Source organism: Rattus norvegicus, chromosome 9 (genome assembly GCF_021556685.1).
Source record: "Rattus norvegicus strain SHRSP/BbbUtx chromosome 9, alternate assembly SHRSP_T2T, whole genome shotgun sequence".
Lineage (NCBI taxonomy): Eukaryota > Metazoa > Chordata > Mammalia > Rodentia > Muridae > Rattus > Rattus norvegicus.
This window is the reverse complement of record NC_141542.1, coordinates 122292497-122317175: the sequence shown is the minus strand read 5'-3', so window position 1 is coordinate 122317175 and position 24679 is coordinate 122292497. Positions and strand designations below refer to the sequence as shown.

At 43.0% G+C, this 24679-nt stretch overlaps 1 protein-coding gene and 1 long non-coding RNA gene across 15 annotated transcripts in view; one reads left to right on the top strand and one right to left on the bottom strand.

Annotated features, from left to right (window-relative positions):
* Ptprm (protein tyrosine phosphatase, receptor type, M) overlaps positions 1–24679 on the top strand; it is a 701363-nt gene that overhangs the window by 105355 nt on the left and 571329 nt on the right.
* LOC120094813 (uncharacterized) lies at positions 4391–23088 on the bottom strand. 4 transcript variants are annotated; one of them, XR_015629873.1, is made up of 5 exons: positions 22987–23088; positions 22497–22516; positions 22087–22173; positions 18467–18817; positions 4391–4700 (listed from the first exon to the last, which is right to left on the bottom strand). It is a non-coding gene; the product is annotated as an uncharacterized LOC120094813 (long non-coding RNA). The 4 variants fall into 4 exon arrangements; XR_015629874.1 differs by lacking the exon at positions 22497–22516 and having other exon boundaries at positions 22124–22173; positions 22987–23076; XR_015629875.1 differs by lacking the exon at positions 22497–22516 and having other exon boundaries at positions 22987–23059.

Here is a 24679-nt window from a genome sequence, read left to right as displayed (position 1 = left end):
AGTATGCATATGGATTACTAGTTGACTGTCAGTGAAGCCCTTTGTGTCCGTGTATGGAAAGGTTTCATTTTAGCACACTGTAGTAGAAATTTGTCTCCCCGCTCCACACCCCAAAACAAAAGCCTTAAGCAGCTACACTGGAGCAAATGAAAACAAAAACAAAAACCCTAAAACAAAACAAACAGCCAAAAAGAATGAAAAGCAAAAAACCCCAAACCCATGGTTTTGTGGCCCTGAGTCATACTGAGTATTCATGAAGTAACTGTGAACACGAATAATCCCCCATCCTATTTTATTGCATGATAATAGCTTTTTTAAAATAAACAATATTCGCGTCTAAGGCAAGGGCTTTTGGCATCTGACAGTCTGTGGGTAAGGATCATGTTGTAATGGCATTGAATCAAAAGCTGCTTTTTCTGCATAAACCATTATATCTAATCCCCTCCCCCAGCCAACCTGCTGCAAGCTTCTTGGGGAATTAATTTAAGATTGATGATAAAAAAAAAAAAAGAGGTCGAAGTTAATGACATCAGAGAGGCTCCGGGAGGAAGTCATGGCTTAGGGCGGAGCTTCGCTCTTTTGCCAAATGAATGTCGTTCCAGAGCGACTTCTGCACACTCAAGTTACTGCTTCTGCATTTCTTTTGGAATGATCTCTTCCCAAGTTTATAGCCTAAACTAATCTTGTAATAAATGCCTTAAAGTAAAAATTTCATGTGTACCTGGGGTACGACGCTGATTGCGTTTTATTATGAGATGCAAAAGGGGTTTCGATTATGGACGCTGCAACATTGAGGAGAGCAAACCATTTCCTTGGGTGGTGTGGGGATTTTATACTTAGGACGTAAGGCTTTCTAAATGAATAAACAGACAAAAGGGATTTTGTTGGTTGGTGTGTGAGCTAAAATCTGAGGTTTAATTGTGCTCTTACAAGGGAACGAAAATAGCATGAAACTCGGGAGGGAAATTTAAAAAAGAAAAAAAAAAAAGACAATTGTGGCGAATGTTTCTCGTTTTGAGTAAAACCCAGTCCGTGGAATGACATTTGTAGTGGCACAGAGGCGATGCCTTATTTACACACTTAATCTTATTTTGATTTACTCTAATTTATCTGGTATCAGCAGCCTGTTAGATGATAATTTAAAAATCTGCCGCTACCGTAATTGCTCTAGGAAACTTTCCTAATGATAATTTTATTCCCTGGAATAATTTAACTTCCCATTTCAAATGCACATCTCGGCATTGCAAAGTCTGTGTTGGCAGTGGAAGATATTTGTGTTCGCCGAGAATGATGATGCTTTTAAATGGGCGGCAGCGTTAGGCTTTAGATTTTACGGTAATGACTCAAACTAAAATTACGTTTGGCTCCACGGAACTTCGCTGTTGTGTGGAGCGTAAGCACAGAAGTATATAAGAAAGCTTAAAAACCCTTCCCCAGAAGTGCCTTCTAGATGCAAACTGGGTTTATAGGGTCCCATTCTGTCAGTTTGTACACACATTATGGCCAGAGTCACTTATCAGAGTCACTTCCCAGCCTGGTGGCACGTTTGAAGACCTGATCAGCTTTTTCCTGAGCGGAGAGTGGGAAAACGAGGTGGTTTCCAGCCCTAGCTCATCACCACAGAGCACTTCCACACAGCACCATCCAATCAGGGACCTTGGCTCTTTTGAAGAGAGCTACATTCCAAAAGAGGAACCTCTGAGGCCCACCTGTCCTCCGAGAAAGAGAGTAATGAGACTCCCTAGCGCAGGGTCCGAGTGAAAAGACAGAAGGGCTTCTTCTAGGAAGAGTCTGAGCTTCTGAGGCTGCTTTCCTGACATAGCTTCTGCCAGTCTTGGAGGTGGGAGGCTCCTACCACTGGCCCTCAGTGTCTGTGGGTTTTAGTTCCAGTTTAGCCTCTGATACCCAAACCCTCAGATATCCCTACAGGAAATCATGTACCATTTGTGTGTAGCCTTTGCACCTTCCTCCATACATTTTAAATCACCCCTCGATTACCCATAGTGCCCGATATGGTGTGAGCCAGCACAGCTGTACTCTGTGGTTAGAGAATATCGAGTTAAAAATGGCTTCCCTGGGTTAATAGAAAAGAACAATCGTAAAAAAAAAAAAAAAATGTTTTCTGGGAATGGTGGGTTGAACCGTATGGAGGTCCCTCTGCTTCTGCAAACAGAGGAGCGTCCTTTCTGCTTCTGCCAAGGTTAAGGGCAGGGTAGGTTCTGGGAAAATTGAAGTGTGAATGGTGGGTACTGAGACTCAGGAGCACCCTGAGTTTGGAGGGGAAAGAGAGCATCATTCAGGAATTCAGACAATGCTTGGTACCTAAGACCTGAGGGAAGGAAGGAGCCCCAGGCACCAACTATTGCAGGGCTGAGGTGGGGGAGTACTGTCGCACCAGGGAGGGCACTATGACACCAGGGGTGGAGTAGAAGGCACTGTGACACCAGCTACCCCATTTCTACAGCTCCTGACAAGTCTCCAACACCCATCCCAGTTGGTTATGGCCAAGTGTATGGGAAAATGATTGCCCTGGAGGTTGGACCTTGTAGATGAGCCCAGAGTTACACAGAAGGACCTGCTAAGCAAGTTGTCCCTTTGAGGGCAGCGCTCCTGGTATCTTGGAGGCTTTTCACCTTTATGATTCAGGAAGAAAACCTCAGGCAGGGCAACTGTGAGGGGAGCTCTTAGTAACAATGCGGATATTGGCATACTGCTCTGTCTAGAACTTCTAGCCTGAAGCAGTTTTAAGAGTCATTCATGATGTGTTTGTGTTGCTCCTGTAGTAAAACATGATATGCACTTGTAGGTGTGCCATAGCCCACTCTTAAGGGCCTTACTACAATGAGGAGTGAAATGAGAGAGATATGGTTGGTTCTTGTCTAAGAGCCATGTGGGTGATTCAATCCATAGACTTGTGAGCCACAGCCTGACAAAGGTGAACTGAAAAAAGTATCTATGTTCATAGCTGTGTCATTGAAAAAAAGTAGCTGTGTCATTGAAAAGAGTAGCTATGTCATTGAAAAAAGTAGTTATGTCATTGAAAAGAGTAGCTTTGTCATTGAAAAAAGTAGTTATGCCATTGAAAAAAGTAGCTATGTCATTGAAAAAGGTAGCTATGCCATTGAAAAAAGTAGCTGTGTCATTAAAAAAAAGTAGCTATGTCATTGAAAAGAGAAGCTGTGTCATTGAAAAAATTTAGATGACTGTGGAGAAGTGAGGTTAAGCAAGAGGAAGCCTTGTGGCAGTGGTAGGTGTGTTGCATTCTGGGAAGTGTGATACACAACCACAGAAGAGGGGCTTTGGTGAGAGAGGACTCAGGGCTCCATCCTTTGTATGGGTATCCTCATTAGTGGCTTTCAGGATCACACAGCGGTGTTCTTCTTCCTCCCCTTCCCACCCTCATCTCCAGGAGGTAGCTTTAGATTCCCCCCCACACAGGAGTGATTTCAGTCTCCTCAAATGCTCCACCAACAGTTTTCAAATCCACATCCCCATCTATTTTGGAGCTACACTTGTTGTCTAACTCTTACTAATATCGGTTTTGAAATAAGGTATCACTACACATCCCAGGCTGTCCTGGGACTCCCTGTGCTAAGGTTACAGACATGTACTGCTATTTTCATTTATGAATCTGTGTATATGTATATATATATATGTGTGTGTGTGTATATATGTGTGTGACTGTGTGTATATATGTTTGTGTATGTGTGTATATGTCTGTATGTGTATATATGTATAAGTGTGTGTGTATATGTATATCTCTGTGTATGAATCTATGTGTATATATGTGTATGTGTCTCTGTGTATATATGTAAGTGTGTATGTATGCATGTGTTTATATTGTGTATGTGTGTTTGTGTACATGTATATGTGCTGGTATATGTATGTGTGTGTGTGTGTTCTGTATTCTATGTGAGAGTCCGATCAATTCTACAGTGATTAACTGTAGAGTTACAGACCAATGAGTCACTGCCTGGAGTTGCTTTCATTGTACATCACTGATTCTACTCACCAAACTTAGATTTCTAGGATGTCCTTTTAAAGTTTTTAATTAACAATTCGTTTAGTAGATATATGTTATTGACACTTTGTTTAGCTTCCTAAAATCTATTTACCATAGGGTGAGAAATCCTTATATTTTATCTTTCATTTCATTGCAAGGAGCCTTATGAAGTATTGCTAAGTAGCCCTATTGTCCTTTCTGATACCTTGAGTATACACACACACACACACACACACACACACACCCATATATGTGCACATGTGTGTATATATAATGCCATATGTGTGCATATTTAATATTTATAAAATATATACTATACAAATTATGAAGAAATTACTGTATAGACTCTGCATTTTGATCAAATACCACAAGAAGTTAAGGAAGAGAGCCATTTATAACTGACCATTTATTCATGTGGTGTAGGGTTCATCATCCTAAGCAGGTGATGAACCACCCTGGCCTCAGGCTGTTGGCTGTAGAATTTCATCTCATTACATCATGATTCCATGAGTCCTGAGTTTCCGTAGCTAACTGCTGTCTCAGAGGCCGTTATCCTAGGGCAGGTCTGTGTCACTCTTTCTGCCTAGAAAAGCACCTGTCAATCCACACAGATTCTCAACCGCCAACCAGGGAAGCGCTGTCCCCAGAAGTACACTGTCTCCTATGGAGTCAGTGAGTTCATTGTTTGGAATGACATCTGTAAAACAAGAGAAACCAGAATGAAAGAGACTGACTGGAAAAATGAGGGGACCCAACAGGAATGCGAGGAAACGCGGCAGGGTCAGCGCAGCAAACACGAGCAGCTTAAATCCTGCATGTGCAGGAAAATGCCAAAAACTACCTAGAAGGAAACATTTTAAACTGGAATCATGTTCTGGGTTTATCTCACAAACTTCTTTATATTTTTGAATGCACTCTGGCGGTTGTATTAAAGAAGAACGTTCCTGGATTGCTTTTCGAGACTGTTCTGGCATGCTCCTAATACTATCAGGGTCACGCGGGGGGATAATGGCCAGTGTGTATACTCTGTTGTATTTTGTGCATGCTGTGCCCGAGTCAATAGCGTTGTCCCAGTAGTGATGGAGGCCACCTTGTTCTACACCATGTAGCATTCTATTTCCTCAAAGTGTGCTATGGTGAGGATCACCCATTTGCCTTTGCCTTGCCTGGTCATCTTCACTCTGTATGCTAGCATGTACCTTCTGCTTTTCATAGCAGGTTGGAGCCTCGAGTTGATCAACTCCAGAGACTTCCTCATCGTTTTGTGTTCACTGTCTTTCTGTCCCAGGTGTGGGACAGCCCCCCAAGTCCATCGCGAGCATTCTGAATTATTACGTATCCTTACCTCTCTGTGTGGTGTTCATGCTACTGTACACTGCACATCAAACCCAATTGAACTTACTGGCCCTGCTTCCTGGGCTCAGAGTTCTACATCCTCAGGGACTGCGCCCCTTAGTGCTTGGGCTTCTCTATTCTTGGCACATATGTTTTATTATCTTTTAAAAGCAAAAACGAATGTATCATTTAATAGGTTCCAGAGAATTAGATGCATAATCTGTATTTTCAAGAGAAAGATCTATTCAGAATTCAAGTCTGAAAGCTCCCCCCCCTCCACACACACACACACAAATCCTCCTGGCATATGTAAATTGGAGAACGTCTGTGAATGCCATGGAACACGGGATTGTAAAATAATGGCTGTTAGGAACTTCATTAACTCTTCGAGCCTGGCTAAAGCCCTCGGGGAAATGCCTGGCATTTCTTCAGCTGCCGGCGCTCAGAATTAGAGTCAGTGCTGAGCTCTTGCCAGCCCTTTCAGATCTGTGATTATTTTCTGATCCAGAAAGAAATAAAAAGTTATGATTTATATAGTTTATCTGCTGAATTCTTTGTTTCCTGGAATGTTGGTGGAATATGAATAATGCAGTAATTCTCAAGGGCCTGGCCCTCTGAACCAGAAAAATCCTTCCTTCCTCCCTTCCTTCCTTCTTTCCTTCCTTCCTTCCTTCTTTCCTTCCTTCCTTCCTTCCTTCTTTCCACCTTTTCTTCCTTCCTTCCACCCTTTCTTTCTCTCTCTCTTTCTTTCTCTCTCTTTCTTTCTTTCTTTCTTTCTTTCTTCTGAGAATGAGTATTTTTTTAAAGATGCCACGTTTTGATTAAGAAAACGTTAATCTATACTACTTAGCAAATGTTTTTATTTTTTATTTTTATTTTATTGTAATTTTAAGACCTCTGATCACTCCAACCAACTTCTTTGAAAGGACTATCAGAGTGCTTTTCTATTTGGAAGACTGGTAAAAGGTTCAAAATGCTTATGTTGAATGGAAGGACCAGTATGTAAATTTGTGCGTACAGTTTGATTTATGGTATGTGTTTACAGTGTGAGATCTGAATCTTTGCTAGAACAGAACTTCCGAACTCCCAAGTTTCTTAAGGGAAGGTTATCTTGATATTTGCTTGCTTGCTTTGAAACACGGTTTCATATCTCAGGCTTCCCTGGAACTTGCCCTGTAGCCAAGGATGACCATCTCATTCTCCTGACCACCCCCTCCCTCCCCCCCGCCCACCACCACCATCATGGTATTACAAGACATGAGCTACCATACGGTGATTATCCTGTGCTGGGATTGATGGCTTTGTGTGTGTTCCACAAATGCTCTGCTATCTTAGCTGTATACCCCTGTCCTTGATATTTTAAAATCCTAACTGACTCTCAAAAAGTCTGGCATAGAGCAGTCAATGCTTGGGGACAGACAGATTATGGAACATTGACCTAGGCATGCAAAGACAGCATGAAATGGTTTTGTGCCTCTCCTTTGGGGACTATATATCTCATACGGTCCCAAATATTTAAACCATTTGTAGTGGCTTTGATCACACCTGATGACGCTAAGTCATTTCTAGAAGTGGATGAGAGAACTTTCCGTGGAAGCTGGAAATGCTGCCGTGTGAATAATTATGTGAAGCAGACCGGGAACTTGTAAATGGGCTCATCCCACTTTCTCTTGCATCCTCTGGGCCAGCACAGGTCTTCCTCTGTTTTTATTGGATTATAGTCAAATGAAGTGTGGCTATGTTTATTTTTCTCATGATACAGAGATGTGTTGATAGTGTTGATTTATGAGGGTTGGACAGTCAGAAGGAGAGCTTGAACACTTAAGCAGTGGGAATTCCAAAGTAATACGGAACGGGGAGATTTCGGGATGTTAATTATTAAATTGCTGGGGGTACTGAGTTCACACCATCTCAAGTTTCTTTTGCCTAGGACTTGGTCATGCCCTGTAGATAACCCATGTGAAGATGATCATTATAATGAGTGTGGCTGTTGGGGTGAGAGGACTTGAACACCACATTGTCCTGACATTTTACATTTCTTTATTGTGTGGTGAGGGGATCTTTGGCCTGCATGACTGTGTTATACCAAAACAAAGTAAGACAGATGCCAGCACTCCACAGTCACCATCTACCTCCACTTTCTACCAACCTTGGATGAAAGCCACTGTTACCCACTTTTGTGCCTGCCTCAGTCATTGTGAATTGTCTACACACTAACATGTGACTGGATTGGATTGGAAGCCAGGACATTTAATTCCTAAGCCCAAACTTTCTACTATTTCAGAATGTTCTCCTGTTTTAAAACTACAGAAAGGCCAGAAAGCAGAAATAAACATTGCATATATAATTTGACCAGGTGTAGACAGTTAATGGATCCAGAAATGTTCTTCCACCCAGCACTCAATATGGAAAGAAAGGCCTAGGGTATAAGAAGGGGTCAGCATGGGGTATAGAAGGGGTCATGAAATGTTCATGGCTCTTAACTATAGCAGATTTATTGTAAAAGTCAAGTGTTCTGATGAGCTTTTATTAACTGGACACAACCTGATTTATCTCGATTAGGGTAGCTCATGAGCATATCTACAACAGACTCTCTAGGTTGTTATTTCATGCAGGAAGGTCCAGCCCCCTGTGGGTGGCACCATTCCCTAAGTTGGGGGATCACAAACTAGTTAAGACAGGAGAACACTGGTAGAAAGCTAACAGACTTTTATGCATGTGTTTCTCACTGCTCCTGGCTGTGGATGTGAGGTTTTAAGCTTGATGCCTTGACCCACCCGCCATAATGGCACAACCTGGGATTCTAAGTCAATTAGCCCCTTTTCTTCCTGTGTTGCTTTCTTCTAGGGCATTTTATCACAACAACAGAAATGAAACGAGGATGGTCAGGATCAGTGCTTAAAGCAGCAGTTATAAAATCAAGGTTAAAAGGTAGAATGAGAGAGAGAGAGAGAGAGAGAGAGAGAGAGAGAGAGGAAGAAGAAGAAGAGGAGGAGGAGGAGGAAGAGGAGGGTAGGAGGAGGAGGAGGAGAGAGGAGAGAGAAGAAAAGAGAGGGAGAGGGCTATAGAAATGCTCAAAGGCTTTTTGAAAGCTGCTTGTGTGCTCAGGCTTTTCTAAACACATCCCGGACTCATTGAAACTCAGTCCTTGAGAAGGGGAAGCTGTGGAGGTCCCCCTTTTGCAGATGAGGACGCAGAGTCTAAGAGACTGCTCGACTTGACTGAAGTGGAACAGTTGCAAATCCATAGAGCAGAGTCTAGAGCCACATGAGCCTCAGTCCTTATTGCTCCTCTTCAGCCTCCTCCACAAACAAGAATCAGTTCATCACCTCAGTCAAGTCAACCTGGTAAAGACACGCACAAGACAACAGGGTCCCATTCTTTGTGTTATTTTTGATATAGTTTAAAGGTGCCAGACTGATGGTTTTAACATTTATCCCCTGCATGCATATGTGTATGTGTATAATGTATATATGTATATGTACATATATTTATGTGTATATTTACATATACGCATGTGGGCCTATACCAGTGTATACATGAGGAAGTCAAAGGAAAACTTGAAGGAGCCATCTTTCCCCTTCCACCATGGGATCAGGAATCAAACTCAGCTCAACTCATTGGGTAGCAAGAGCCTCGCAGCGGGGCCGCTCCAGAAGCCCTCTGACTGAGTGTTTGAGAGCAGTCTGGCCCCTTTGGTTGCTAGATATGCCTCTCTCCAGGAGTACTGTGAAGCCTGTTCTGTCACTCTCACGAGAACTTCGCCATTACAGCTTCGGTGCCATGTGCCGGGGCGTGAAGGCCCAGTGTCAGTCATTCCTTCAAACTTTGAGTGCTCTCGGGAACACGTGTTATTCAGTGAGCTCGCCACATGCATTTGTGCTCCCTTCATTATTCTGTAATTTTGGTCCTTCAACGATTCCCGTGCCAGCCCTTGACACGTGGTTGTTTGTTTTCCATTAACTTGCTACTTCGTGTTCTGAGGTCTTCTACCTCACAGTTCTGTTAGGTAGAATTAGCCGCTCTAACTGTCGCCTTCTGTAGGTTCACGGGGAGAGGCATTCGGCGAGGTGCTGTGCATGAAGGAGCTTCGAGTGGTGTGGCCCATAATTTATGGTCAAGCTCCTGCGGAGTGATGTCTCCACTTGGAATTTTACCTGAAGGGTCGGACTTTGATGGGGGCACTCTCATTGCTCTCATGATGGTTTGATTATGAGTTGGTGAAGACATTGCTTAAATTACTAATGTAAAACTCACTGTTATAAAAGCACCCTTTCAGGCCACAGACAACACCAACAGAGTATAATATTGATATTTCTGATGCTCTAACGTCAGCCATCATTTGATATCCGCGTAATTGTTTTAATAGTCAGTGTCTGGATTTTATCTCACTTATTTGAATGCCCTCAAGTGACTGCAGTGATGATGTCTCACCCCGCAGGTTCACTTTCAGGTGCAGAATGTGCTTCGCTCCCTGTAACGGGTGCATGACACTTCAGGTTTAGTTGGATCTTTAAATCACATCGGTGAAACTCTCAGTCACTACACCGAGATACAGATCTGTCTCGGTCTATTTTATTTCTTTGTAGGATCATAAAGTATCTTTTTTCCTTGGTAATTAGGCCATTTGAAAATGAGAGGCATCTCCTGGTTTTTCTGATCCTAATGACACAGTTGCAGATATAGCACATGTGATCTAAATCTCAGTTTCCGGGGTACCTGTCTCCCAGTGAGTGTGGCATTCATGTCTGATGCCCAATTGTGTCTGCGTCACAGGTGATTCTCTCAACCAGCTTTGCCGCTGTTCTGACACATTTTGAAATAACCGCTATGTAGGAGTGTCTCCTTAGCTGTAGAGGCATGAATGAGCCACAGAAATATTACCTGAGAACTTCAGAACTGAGTATTTTCGTGGTTTCCTTTGGGGATGTACCCATGGGGCTATTTGCCTCCATGCATATCTGTGCACCTGTGGTGCTGCCTTCACTGTGGTGGCTTGCTGTCTGCACACGATCCACAGACACAGAAACAAGGGATTCTGGCCGCTGTATTTCATTCCTAAAGCTGAAGGATAGCAGGCACGATTACTGGGACTAACATCTGGAGTGGTTTATTAAAGGGAAAAGCGCCAAGATGGTTAGCACGTAGCAAACTGCATTATCCATATGTGGCGTTTCATTGCCATCCAGTGCCAGGGTGCGTTAGTTTGAAGGGAAATGAACACAGTCTGCCTAAGGACAGTCACAAACACAGCACCATCACAGAGCTGATCGCCATTTAGCTCCATGAAGCAGTTTTCTAGAGATTTTGAAAATCAAGTTCATCATCCGTCTAGAGGCTTTCTAGATCTTTGGGTTCCTGACCACAAGGTCTTAAACAGAATTAAAACGGATATTGGGTTGAATTATTCTTATTTAAGAATTACTTCTTTATTTTATGTATATGAGTACACTCTAGCTGTCTTCAGACACACCAGAAGAGAGCATTGGATCCCATTACAGATGGTTGTGAGCCACCATGTGGGTGCTAGGAATTGAACTCTGGACCTCTGGAAGAGCAGCCAGTGCTCTTAACAACTAAACTATCCCTCCAGTCTTATGAATTATCTTTAATGTTTTTTGAATCATAAAATGAATGGAAGTCTATTAGTAACAAACTAATGTGATTATCAGGTATGCTAGCTAGTTTTATGTCAACCTGACCCAAGCTAAAGTCATTTGAGATGCAAACCTCAATTAAGAAAATACTTCATAATACAGTGCTGGATGCAAGACTGTAAGGCATTTACTTAGTGATTGGTGGAGGGAGAGAACAGCCCATTGTGGGTAGTACCATCCATGGGTTGGTGGTCCTGGGTTCTATAAGAAAGCAGGTTGAACAAGCCAGTAAGCAGCACCCCTCCATGGCCTCTGCATGAGCTCCTGCTTCCAGGTTCCTGCCCTTGTGTGCATTCCTGTCCTGACTTTTTTGATGGTGAACTAAAATACAGAAATGTAGACCAAATAAACTGTTTCCTCCTCAATTTGCTTTTTGGTCTAGGTGTTTTGTTGCATCAATAGAAGCCCTAACTTAGACATTGGTTATTGAAGGCATACTGTTGAACTGTTTGCATGCGCTTGAGAAATTGAATATGGTTCTTGCTCTGCAGGGTGGTAAAAGAACCCTGTGAAATGATGGGGAAAATTGTTATAAGGTTGAGTTACCATTCTCTTCATCCTCGGAGGAAAGCTTAATGGTTAGAGGGTCTTGAACCAACAGTGTGTGGTATACAGCAAACTGTTGGCTCAGGGCTCATGGACACAGTCCTGCCAACCACCTTGCAGTTTAGCCCGTTGACACAATAATCTAAAAGACCATGACCTCATACAGCAAATATTGGCCCCCTTGGCCCCAGTGGAGGATATCTCATCCACTTTCATCTCACAAGTAGGAATGGAAACATGATTTGTAGAACTTACAGTCTTAGTAGGTGAGTTTCACAGGCTAGAGAATGGCAGGGCCCTTAGACAGGGCTTATAGTATTTCCTTTGATCTCATCATCACCAACTCCAAAGACTGAGTGGCCTAACAATATCATAGTTCCTTAGTTTTATATTGTAAATCTGTGGTGATCAGGATGACACAGTAACAACTTGGTCTCCAAGTAGTTCCTGAGTAGTATGGCAGGACAAAGGGAGTGATGGGAGTTATGGGATGCTCCAGGTGACAAGGTTACATTGTTGACAACAAAGTTTCAGTATCTCCTTTATTGTAACATTGTAACATTCACAACCACCTTTTATTGAGATCTGCATACCTTGCCCAATCTTGCACAAATGGTCTCTGTATTAATTCTGCTCCAGACAGTGGTCCCAAACACATCCTTGTTTCCTATAAGACCTACTACCCTTCCACTCCCTGGTTTTCTTACATCCTACACCCACACATCCTCAGACATCTCCCTTTATTCCTGAGCCTTTCAAGTCGACTCCAACTGGTCCTCTGACTTCATTATTTTATAACTTAAAAAGCGAATGTATTCATAAACATGCACGCTACCACATGCCACTTTGATAGGTGTCTATGTTTATGTAGCTGAGGTCCACTTAGGATTCCTTTGAATACAGTTCATTTGAAATATGCATCAGATTATTACCTGTGGTTACTGTACTGTATAGCAGAACATGGCAACTTATTCCTGGGCTGGGGTGTAGCATCTATACTGTAAGGATCTGAATTTCGCCACCAGAAGCAGCATCAAAAACAAAGCCAAAGAGAAAGAATAAAATAGCAATGGAAACAATAACCATTAATTCCTTCTCTGTAGTTGTAGCTATACCTGATGCTAGTCTCTGCACATCTACAGGCTTCTATTCACCATGTCTATGGCAGTTCTTAAAGTCTGAAAAGGAATTTTATATATATGATTGGTGGAGGGAGATTTATATATATATATATATGTATATATATGTATATATATACATAATCTGAATCTACTTGACTCAATTTGAGATGATGTCTTTCATTTCTACCATTTTTATGTCTGAATATTACTCCATTATATGCATGCACAATATATAATATATATTATATATAATAATATATTCTGATATATATCAGTTTAAAATCTCTCTACCCGGGTGCTAGAGAGATGGCTCAGCAATTAGGAGCACTGATTGCTCTTCCTAGAGGTCCTGAGTTCAATTCCCAGAAACCACATGGTGGCTCACAGCCATCTGTAATGGGATCTGATGCCCTCTTTTGGTGTTTCTGAAGACAGTGACATTGTACTTACATAAATTAAATAAATAAATGTTTAAAAAATCTCTCTACTCACTGACATTTAGATTAATTTCTTAACTTTGCTATTCTGAATAAAACCAAAATATTGTGAATAATTCTGTGAGCGATATACTGACATAAAAAATAACAGACATAGAGACTGGTGGGATTAAATAGAGAGACCCATCTGTGAACCAACATCCAGCTGACCTTCAGCAAAGGTGCCAGAAACAAGCACTGGGGGAATGATGGCCTCATTAAATGGTGCAGAAACGTGCCACACATGTAAGAATGAAACTCTATACATCTTCATACAAAAGAAAAAAAAAAGAGGGTTAAAGCCTTAAATGTAAATCTGAACCTGCGAAATTGCTAGAAGAAAATAGGAAGTGTCTATGTCATTGAAGTGGGGAAGTGTGGTTTGGATGTGGCCTCATGAGAGTCAATGAATGGTCGAAGAAATAAACGGGTGCTTGAATCCAGTCTCTCTTTGCCCCCAGCATGCATAACGTGAGTACAGCCCAGGGTAATTGGAAAGACCCCATGACCCTCTTTCATTCATCCTTGGACTTGTCAGAGGCTGTAACGTCCACTCTAAGGCTTCCCTTCCCTGCCATGTTCTTTCTTAGTCTCAGAATTGGAGAGCAAAGCCTCACACTTCAGCTTCTCAGTGATGGGTCTCCCAGCCCCTGATTTTGGTGCCCCACCCCTTTCCATACCAACCCTGCAGTGATCACATAGCATTTTAACTTTGCACCTCCCATGGTTTTCTGTGAACTTGTCTTTGGAGGAATGAATATGAGTGGCTTAGCTCTGTTTTTCCTAGGATTCCCAGTGCTGAAGGTGTAGATGCAATGTTTGTGGAGTAAATGCATAATTAAGGTGATAATTGAACTTGCCCTTGAAGGAGGAGTGAGGTTTGTCAGGAATGAATACTGATTAATATGTATTTGCCAGAAGGCAGACTCAGGCAAGCTCCTCATTTTTGAGGGGGTCTTTTTTTTTTTTTTCAGAATAGACTTGTGCAAACGCATTGAGAAGCAGGCCATAGGTGATCTCTCCAGGGAGAGACCTGCACGTTAGGAGCCTTGCTGTTTAAACGCACGTTGTTTTAAGAAAGCACCAGTTACCCAGTGCTGTTTGAGAGCTTTGCGTGCATTCCTTGGGTAGGTGACTTATTTGATTTCTAGACATGCTCATCTCTGCATTGCTACTTTGCCATTTCAGTGTGCACCGATCGTCAATGCCCCAGTGGTTCCTACAGACTGAATAAAAATGCATGCACACATACAGAAATATTTATAGTCAATCTAAGCATCCGTAAACATTGACTGAATTACGTTTCCTGACTGAAATGTGATTCTGAGTCACGTGCAGTTGTATCACCAGAGGTGGTTGAGTCACCCTGAAGGAGGAATGACTTCACACTCCGGGAGATACTAAGTCGTAACCCAGCCAAGCCTGCATAAAGAATGGAGGATTCTGACAAGCAGGGACCATGAGGTAGCTGTGGAGGATGCCTTGTCTCACCCCACAGGGCACGTCCTCTGTGTTTTGTTTTACCTTTAATTTTAGTGTGGGATGTGTGTGGTACACATGTATGTGTGGCGTGTGTACCTGTGTGTGTATGGGTATGTGTACTGTGTTCATGCATGTGCTTGGAGAAGCAAGAGGAGGAATTTGGGTATCCCATTACCTCCCCTCATTCTCTGAGATAGGGTCTCTCACTGAACTTGAGATAGGCTGCTGACGCCCATGTCCCAGCTATCCTGCTGTCTCTGTCCTGTATAGGGATTGTAGAACCATGTATATCCACACCCAGCTTTTTGTTTGACTTCTGGGTATCCTCTGGCTTGCTCAACAAACCCCTTAGCTGTCAGCCCATCTTCCCAGCCCCTTCCTTGTTTTATGGTTTGCTGTTGCAGCCCTATTTTCTCCTCCTCCATTCCCAGACTCTTCTCTGTGTGCAGCTCCACTCAGTGTTCATTGCTCATTGCTTCGTTATTAGCTGACCAATAAAGCAACTTGATTATGCTCTGAGGTGACACAAGAAGCTCCAATATGCAAGTGTCATTCACGGGCAAACTTTCTTTCCTTGTTCCCTGCACTGCATAGCACTTTAAAGACAATGTCTCATTGTATAGTCTAGCCTTGGACTCAGTATAGACCAGGCTGGCCCATAATTCTCAAGTGCTCCCTGTCTGACCTAGAACTCTATGTAGACCAAGCTGGCCCATAATTCTCAAGTGCTGGGATGGAAGGTATTTGCTACACAAAACCACCATAGCTTTCAAGATTACTGACCTTCCTCCCATACCCATGGCTAAACTCCCCAAAGCTAGGATTTCTTTGTTATTGGTCTGTTCTCTTTGGATTCTTTAGAGAGGTCCATTGGACCTGCAGTTTCTTGGGGCTATCTCTTTCTAGGAAGTAATATTCAGTCATTTTGCTGTTAGGCATTTACTCTAAGTTTTTAAGAGCCTGAATCCGAAAATAACGTGTAGATCCAACATGGGTGAAGTGCGGGTCACAACGTTTAGTTCCGTAGGGTGGAATGACTAGAAACAACATTGTAGCTATGCCAATTGACAAGGGAAATGTTAAATGAAATATTCTATACCAAGTAGAAATGGCAACCAGGGTAGTCAATGTTAAGAACAGCGTATTCAGTCACCTAAGTAGATTTAAGATTAAACTGTCAACAGCTTCCACAGCAGTTCAGCTTGGGTGCCGCTGTTACGTCTCCTGCAGTCTCCACTGCCCCTGTTTTATTACGTCTCCAGTTTGGTTGTCATGTTTAGAAGAAAGAAAAAAACTGGGCTCATGTGGAGGAGACATTGAGAATTCACTGTCAGTGCTTTAATACAGGGCTCAAGTGGTGATGGCTTCACTTCATTGGGTCAGCAGTGTCCAACGGTCTATGCCTGGCTCAGCGGTTTTCTATTTATCTCAAGGATTAAGATGAAGATATTTTTACATTTCCTATCCCACCAATTCTACTTTTCATAAAACTTCTTTGAAATTTGAAAGAGAAGGGACACTATAACGCTGATTATATATGTGTGATATGATAAGAGTCTTAAACAATTGTCACCCTCTGTACTAGCCCCTTTAAAATTCCTTACTCCTTTTTATACTTTTTTTTGTAGACAAACATTTCTAGGGATTGTCTGTGTCCAGCAGGGCAGTGTGAGATGCGGAGCTAGCTTTTATGACTGTGTGATGGGCGTCTCCTACCCACCTCTCCCTCCCAAAGAGGTGCCTGATTTTAAGGAAGATCGTTAAAAGGGATTGGACATCGGGTTCTCTTTCTCTCCCCATCCCCCTTCCCTGCATCCCCTCTTCTTCCTCCCTCTCCCCCTTCTCTCTTTCTCTCTTTCTTTTCAGTACTTGGGATAGAGCCCAGGGCCTTACATCCTGAAGGCCTAGTTCTGTAAAGAAACAGACTCTAGATTTTCCAGTGAAGCACTGCACAGTCTGCAGTGGGTTCATCATTTAAGGTAGAGAAGTTATTTCTATTTTGTCGTCCGAATCTGCCTGAAGGTAAACGGGAAAGGCTGAGGAAATTAGGAGATTGCTTATGATGTAAAACAGGGGAAAAATGCCTGAAAGGAAGTATAGAACTGATTGGCCATGTCTGAGGATTCCTCCTTCTCCTCTCCCTCCTCCTTCTCTTCCTCCTTTCTTCCTCCTCTCTTCCTCCTCCTCTTCCTCTTCTCATCTTCTTCCTCCTCCTCCTCTTCCCCCTCTTCCTCCTCTTCCTCCTCTCTTCTTCCTCTTCCTCTTCCTCCCCTCTTCCTCTTCCTCTTCTTTCTCCTTTTACTCCTCTCTTCTTCCTCCTCTTCCTTCTCTCTTCTTTGTCCTCCTTCTTCTCCTCCTCTTCTTCTTTAATTCTAATCCTATAGCAATGATTCAAGCCTGAAGGGTAGGTATCAGCAGGGGAAAAAAAAATAAAAAAGCTGCCAATCTTTAAAAACTGTAGTTTTTAATTTTGGGAATTATAATATAATTATATTGGTTCTTCTCTTCTTTCCCTCCCCCAATCTACACACACACACACACACACACACACACACACACACACACACACACACACACACGTAGTATAAAGGAAATGTTTCTATCTGGCCCAACAATGCTCCCTCCGAAAGCTCTAGGTCATGTAACAAAACCTAACGCCAGGCATGAGAAGTCCTCTTTTGAGCTGTTGGTCAGGATTGTCCAAGAGACTCTCAAAACCTTACAGGCTATCACCATGGCCCTTGGTTGACCCCAGAGGTGGAAGTGTAATTCCCTAATGATGAAAACTTGATACACTTCAGAAACAGGACCCACAGGTCCCTGAGCCAGAGCTGAGCCACAGAAATCCTCCCTGAGGACTAGCTGTCATGGTAACAGAAGGTACCATGTAAGCTTCCAAAGGAAGAAAGCCACCATCCATTGGAGAAGTCATGTCTGGTTCTTCCTCTGAGTCCAATGCTTCCAGAAATTAGACACAGTCTCAGAATATATTTACAAATACCTTGGCCATGTTCCTAGACTTTTCCCTTGTTAGATCGTAACTTAAATATCCCATTTATTGTAGCCTCCATTCTGCCATGTGGCTGATTACCTGCGCTCAGATACCATGAATCCGTCCCCAGGTGAACCCCCCAGGCCTGGTTCTATCCCAGAATTCTTTCTGCCTCCCAGATGTCACACCTTCTGTTCTACCCTTTGCTGTAGGCCATAGGTTTTTAATTTACAGATGACGATTCCACATCATCTATAAGACATTCTCTCTACAATCAGTCCTACCTAGCTACGCCATCTATGAGCTACAACGGTGACCAGCATGGCACTGTAACCCCAAGGGTGCAATAGCGTGGTACACATACCTTGGTGGTAACCAAAAGCCTTCTAATTGGAATTAAGATTTACTCATCAAGAGGGAAATCAGTACCTATCGAACCACCCAGGGCTAGTGAAGCCATGGGCCTTGCAGAAGGACCTACACCTGCTACTTTACGAAACCAGCACAATCTCTGGCTACACCTGACTTTGAGTCCTGAGAGCACTGATATTTAGTGTCTCTTGATGTCTCAGTTCCTCATGGAGATGTTTCTGCAGTCAGTTTGTAGAGACCTAATTTCAATATGAGAGAATTTTAGGGAAGGCGTACGGCATTGGTAGTTACCTGAAGCACCAACCTTTAACTTTGCATGATGCAAGTCAGAATCCTGAGGAGAGAAGACCATTTTATTAGCCACCTACAGGCTCTCTTTGGTGGGATTAAGAGAACTCTACTTCAGAGTCTTTAAAGCAAAAAAATCTCAGGGAAAGCGTACAAGCGGACACCATCTGAAAATATGACGTGTAGTTATTTACCTGGCATGTTCCGTATTTTCTCTGTCGTCTTGGTTAAGGAGGACAGCAGGTGGCATGGGTTGGTTCTGTGTTGAGAAGCCCAAACTTTGCTCTACCTCTGCCCGTGACTGGCTGTGTAGCTCACGGTGGCCTTCATCATCTTGCCTTCCTTTGTATTCTCTGCTCCAGGGTTGGGGTGGGGTAGGGTGTGGTATGATGGGGTGGGTTGGGGTGGGGTGGGATGGGGTGGTAGGTGGGGTAGGGTAAGAGATAAGGTAGCGCAAGAATACTATTGAATCTGTTCTTTCAGTGCGGTCTTGGTTATTTACAGCCAACTGCTTCATTCAGCTCTTGAATTGCTTTTGAGGAAGCCTGTGGTAAGGTTTTCAAAGAAAATGAATATCCTAACTTATTGAAATATGAATTAAACAGAGGTTCAAGAATATGTATTTTTGATATATATCCAACTTTTACAATATCCTTTTGGGAGCTTGAATTGTAACCAAATAATGTTTTCCCAGTCTGCATTTCACTACACATCAGCTCAGTGGATGACTCATAAAGAATGTAATTGACAGCTAGTAAAGCCTGTGCAAAAATGAATGAGCTTTTAACTTCATATTAAATTATCCTTTTCTAAATGACGGAAAACTACAATCAAGCCCTCTCTGTGTAATTTGCTGTAGATTACTACTTTAAGAGAATAACATCCTCTGTTAAAAAGGCTTTTGTGTTCTTGGCTTACCTTGTCCCTTCCTCCCACTGAGGTAAAGCCTCTGCTCTGTTGGTGCCTGCCCTGAGCTTTTCACCTGACCCTCTCTGCAATGAGCACATAATGAGTGTTGAAACCGGGGTTAGATTATTTAAAAGAAGCTTGGATTAGCTCTCTACTGCTTCTCTTGACCTCCTGGGAAAGAAAAGTAGCAGGCTTTCTAATACAGCAGTGGAATTTTTTTTTTGTCAAATTGCTTTAAAGCTTAAACCCTAACAGGTGGAGCCCTTAGCCTCCAGTGCAGGCTTTTCTTTATTTCTTGAAGCTGCTCATCAGTGGAGCACGTGGGAGGAACTCCCATGTATGAGTAGTGAAGGCAAGCATCATCCACTCTGTTTTGCAGGAAAATCGGGAGCCTAAAACTGCTCATTTAAGCGTGTATCAGAAAGAACCCCAAGCTGTTTGTGTTTGGCATTGTGTGGCTTAGCTGTTGTAAAGTGTTCCCTGGAGTTCATAGAATTACAGTTAAGACCATGATTATAAGTCTTTTCAGAGCTGTTAAAAATACCTTTGACCAGGTTTGCCCATTCCTGGCTCCTAACGCAAGAGGACATCATATTCATTAAGATAGTAATTTATGAACAATTCCCTAAAAATGAGATAAAATATTTAGGTGGCAGGAATTAGGCCAGCATGTTAATAACACAGCATGAGATAAATTCTCAGTAAGGGAAGGACCTCACTGTCTCCGATGTTCACTACTGTTTAACATTACACTGGAATACTAGTCAATAAAATCAGATAAGGAAACTGATTAGATATAAAAAGATTCCGTGTAAGGGGAGGGAAGCATCTTGCCCGTGGATAAGACTCAAAGAATCAAAAACCGAAATGACGGTAAACAACAGGCCGATGACTCTAAAACAGGCACGTAAGAACCAATGGTGTTCAAGTCTACAGACGGTATGGCGGTACCATGGAAGAGGAGAATCCCGTTTGTGATAGGGACGAGCTAAGGTCAAGAGAGAGGAGGAGGAAGCGCCCGTAGTGGGCACGTGCTCTTACCAGATCTGCAAGGGCATTCTCAGCCTCACTGAGAGAAAACAGGCAGGAACCAGTGGATACCCCTTACATGGGTAGATTAATCTCGCTTCATAAAGGTGTCGCTTCCTTTGAAATTAATAAATTTAACGCAGCAACAATCTTAGTCTAAGCTTCCACTTTGGGAAATTTTGTTTCTCTTGTTCATCTATCATATGTGCCAGTGAGAACAAGAAGGAGAACTTGAATAGAGGGAGGAAACAGGGGCTGCTGGTATTCTTGGCTCATGCCTGTAATGCCTCAGTACTCGAAAAGTCTGAGGCAGGAGAACTGCTGTGAGTTTGAGGACAGTCTAAGATGCATGTAGGCTTTCCCTCCAGAAAAATAATAGTTAAAAAAAAGGACAACAGAAACCTCTGATATGACAGAAGAGGCTAGACAGCCTGAATCTGGTCCCCAGGAGCAACTTGAAGGGAAGAGAGAATCAACTCCCACAAGAAACCTCTGAGCTTGCTCTCTGTACACACACACACACACACACACACACACTCTCACACACACACAGAGACAGAGAGACAGAGAGACAGAGACAGAAAGACAGAGACAGACAGAGATAGAGACAGACAGAGAAAGAAAGACAGAGAGACAGAGACAGAAAGACAGAGACAAACAGAGATAGAGACAGACAAAGACAGAGAGACAGAGACAGAGACAGAAAGACAGAGACAAACAGAGATAGAGACAGATAGAGAAAGAGAGACAGAGAGACAGAGAGACAGAGACAGAAAGACAGAGACAGACAGAGAAAGAGAGACAGAGAGACAGAGACAGAGCCAGAAAGACAGAGACAGACAGAGATAGAGACAGAGACAGACAGAGATAGAGACAGACAGAGAAAGAGAGAAGGGGAGCAGGGGGTAGGGAGGATGGAAGAGGGAGGGGGAGGGAAGTGGACGGGGAGAGAGGGGGAAGAAAGTGGGGCAGGGGAATTTGTGTTTTGATTTTATATTTTGAGAAAGATTTACAGAAAAAAAATAAGTGGGCAGTTATTAACAAGTTCCTGCAAGTTCATTCTCTTTTTTATTATCTCGCCTATTCGGGTGGTGCCTTTGTATAACTGATGACCCAGTGTTGACAGCTGACTCGTTTGTCCCTGTTCTCATTAGGATCCACTCTTTGTACTCAGCAGTCCGTGGGCTTTGACACCTGTGTGACCTCTGTGTACATTACAGTGTTTCCACAAAAGGAATGCTCCCCAATCTCGTCCAGTTCATCCCCTGGACATCAACTGCTGTCTTCCTGCTGAGTCCATGGTCCTGGCTTTCCCAGCTCGCCCTCCTATGGGAATGGGAAGAAGGTGTGAAGGCTAACGGCTGGCTGCTGACACTCAGCGATAGGAGCATGAGCTCGCCCGTGTCTGAAATGGCTTCACAGCTCATTTGTTATTAGAAAAGATAGACCTCTACCACGTGGTGATGGAGAAGCTAGGTAATCTTTCTGGCAAACATCAAATAGGATTCAGACTTTGCCAGACGGTATCGTAAGCGCCAAATGGGCCAGAGATGTTCATTGTAAGAAACAAAAAGGTTCTGGGGAACAAATGAAGCCAGGACGATGCTAAAGAAAAGCCTGGGTGGATTCACTTGCAAGTGGGTCCAAGACAAGACTGTGATTCAGGATCCGAGTAATACAAAAGAGACAACAGATCTAGACAGATATATTTGTCTGTAGCAACATAAAAACCTTAAAAATACATAGGTTGGGTCTGGAGAGATGGCTCAGCAGTTAAGAGTACCACCACCACCATTAATAATAATAATAATAATAATAATAATAATAACAACAACAACAACAACAATAACATAGTAATAGTAATAATAATGCATACCACATTTGCAGAGGGCCAGCATTTAGTTCTCACCCACCTGGACCTCCAGCTCCAGGGGCATCTGATGACTCTGGCATCTTTGGGGACCTGTATTCATGTGCATAAACCACAACCAGAAACACATATACACATAATTAAAAACAAAGCCTTAAAGATAGCTAAGTCTGAAGATTCTATAAGGAACACCCCCAATAAATAATATAGTGAGAAAAGATTACAATATATCACAAATAAAGGGACAGTCTAATAGTCAAGAATTAAGATTTATATATACTGTACACACACAGAAAGACACACACACATACACACAAACACACACACACACACACACACACACACACACACACACACAGAGAGAGAGAGAGAGAGAGAGAGAGGTCTGTCTAGTCCTGAAGTTGACATTGTCTTACCTCCTTGGCTGTCCATCCTGCTGTTTTTTTTTAAATTGGTTATCTTATTTATTTACATTTCAAATGTTGTTCCCCTTCCTGCTTTCCCCTCTGCAAACACAAACCCCCTATCCCATTCCCCTCCCCTTGCCTCTATGAGGGTACTCCCCTACCTACCCAACCACCCACCCATACTAGTGTGGATGCTTCAGTCCTACTTAGAAGGGGAACAAAGTAAATCAGGGGAGGTAGATGGAGGGAAGGACCTGGGAGGGAGAGGGAGAGGGGAAAAAGGGGATAGGATTAGGTTAGGAAATTGGAGGTATGCAGTAGTGGGGCATGGGGAACTGGGGGTAGCCACTAGAAAGTCCCAGATGCAAAGGAAAGAAGAGGTTCTCCATCCTGTGTTTAAGACAGTTTTTCACTGAACCCAAGTCTCACTGATTAGCTACAGTAAACTTGGGTTCTTCCTGTCTCTGCTCTGTGCCCCAATGTTTCAGAAATTCTGTACTCATTAGCAGTCAGTGCTGTTTGCACCCCTAGTGTGATCCTTGGCAATTTTTACAGGTTTGCTTATGCGGCATGTTCCGTAGTGATGAGATATGGCCTTTGTGGTGGCTGTTGGTGTTCTGTCTAAGCTCCACCCCCACAGCTACCTGGCAGCAGCCAGGTATGTTCCACCCCACAGTCGCCTAGCAACAGCTAGTGCCTGACTATATAAGGGGCTGCTTGCTCCCTCCTTTTCTTTCTTACTGTCTCTTACTCCCCTCTTACCCCCTCTTACTTGTTCTTCTCTGTTCTTGCCCCCTTTCCCCTTCCCAGGTGCCCATGGCCAGCCGCCTCTCCTCTCCTCTCCTCTTCCTCTCTCATTAAACCTCTCCACCTGGAACCATGTTGTCTGGGTGTGTTCTGTCCAGGCACCTGGCCGAGATTCAAACCCCTAACTTCTTCCACTTAGCATAACACTGTGAAGGCTTTTCCGCATCTTGTTATATACAGTGTTAAGGCATCCCGTTTCTCACTGTGGATATTTGATTGTATAGCTGTGCCACATTCTGTGTATCCTGTGATTGGGAATATTCTGCAATGTGTTTCCTCTCTGATTGGTTACAGTCAATGCTGCTATGAAAAGTTTCATTCGGGTGGATACATGTTTTCCTTTCTTTGGGTCCTGTGTATCAGAGTAGAATTCCCGGGTCTCCTGGTTACTCATCCCTTTCTGAAAGCTGCTGAACAGTGTCAGAGACGCCGCTGCTCCCTTCATTTTTATTATCGATGATTGACAGCTCTAACTCCCCAGGTGCTGATCGGTTTTACCTGTCTGTCACTCTGATTGTACTTCCTGCACACGAGGGGTCGAGTTTCACTTCCTTAATGATCAACATGGGTGAGCGTCTCTTCCCGTTCGCATCAGCCATTTGTAGATCTCATTTCCAGAGATGCCGCCTCGGTTCCTTTGACCACTTTTAACCACCATTTACTTCATATCAAGTTCCAAGATTTCTATAAATTTTTATATTTATTTACTTTTGATATCTGCAGGGGAGACAGGGAGAGATTCCATTTTCAATTTATTTTAAATTAATGGATTTTTTTTAACCTCAAAGAATTTCTTTTGTTTCTAGATTATTTTGAGTTGTAAAAACATATGCCATCACCTGGCTTAATAAATAATATTTTTGCTTTCAGTTATTGTGGGACAGGAATCAAACCTGTGGCCTGGTGCGTATTTCAATGCTCTCTAGTACTGAGCCTCATCTCCAGCTGCCCTTCAGGATTCCGAGTGTATAAATAGTGAATTCCTGCTTGGTTATATTCCCTCGTCTTTATTGTTATGGGTCACAGCTGCATTTAGTATGGTCTTCTGAGGGACAGCCAAGTGTCTGATATTTTTGTGACTGGCCAATGCCATGTCAAATTTTAATAGGTAGAGATCAGAGATTAGAACCCAAACATGTCTCCAGCCTCATTGGTGATTTCTCTGGGCTTCTCTGTGTTCAATTATTTTGTACTCCGATATGTCTTGTTAGATTTTTAAAATTTACTTATTAATCATTTTATTTGTTTACATTTTAAATGTTACCCTCTTTCCCAGACTCCCCTCCATAAACCTCCCACCCCCTTCCCCTCCCCTTTGCTTCTAAGAGAGTGCTCCCCCACCCTCCCACCCATTTCCACCTCACCCCTCTAGCATCTCCTTCCCT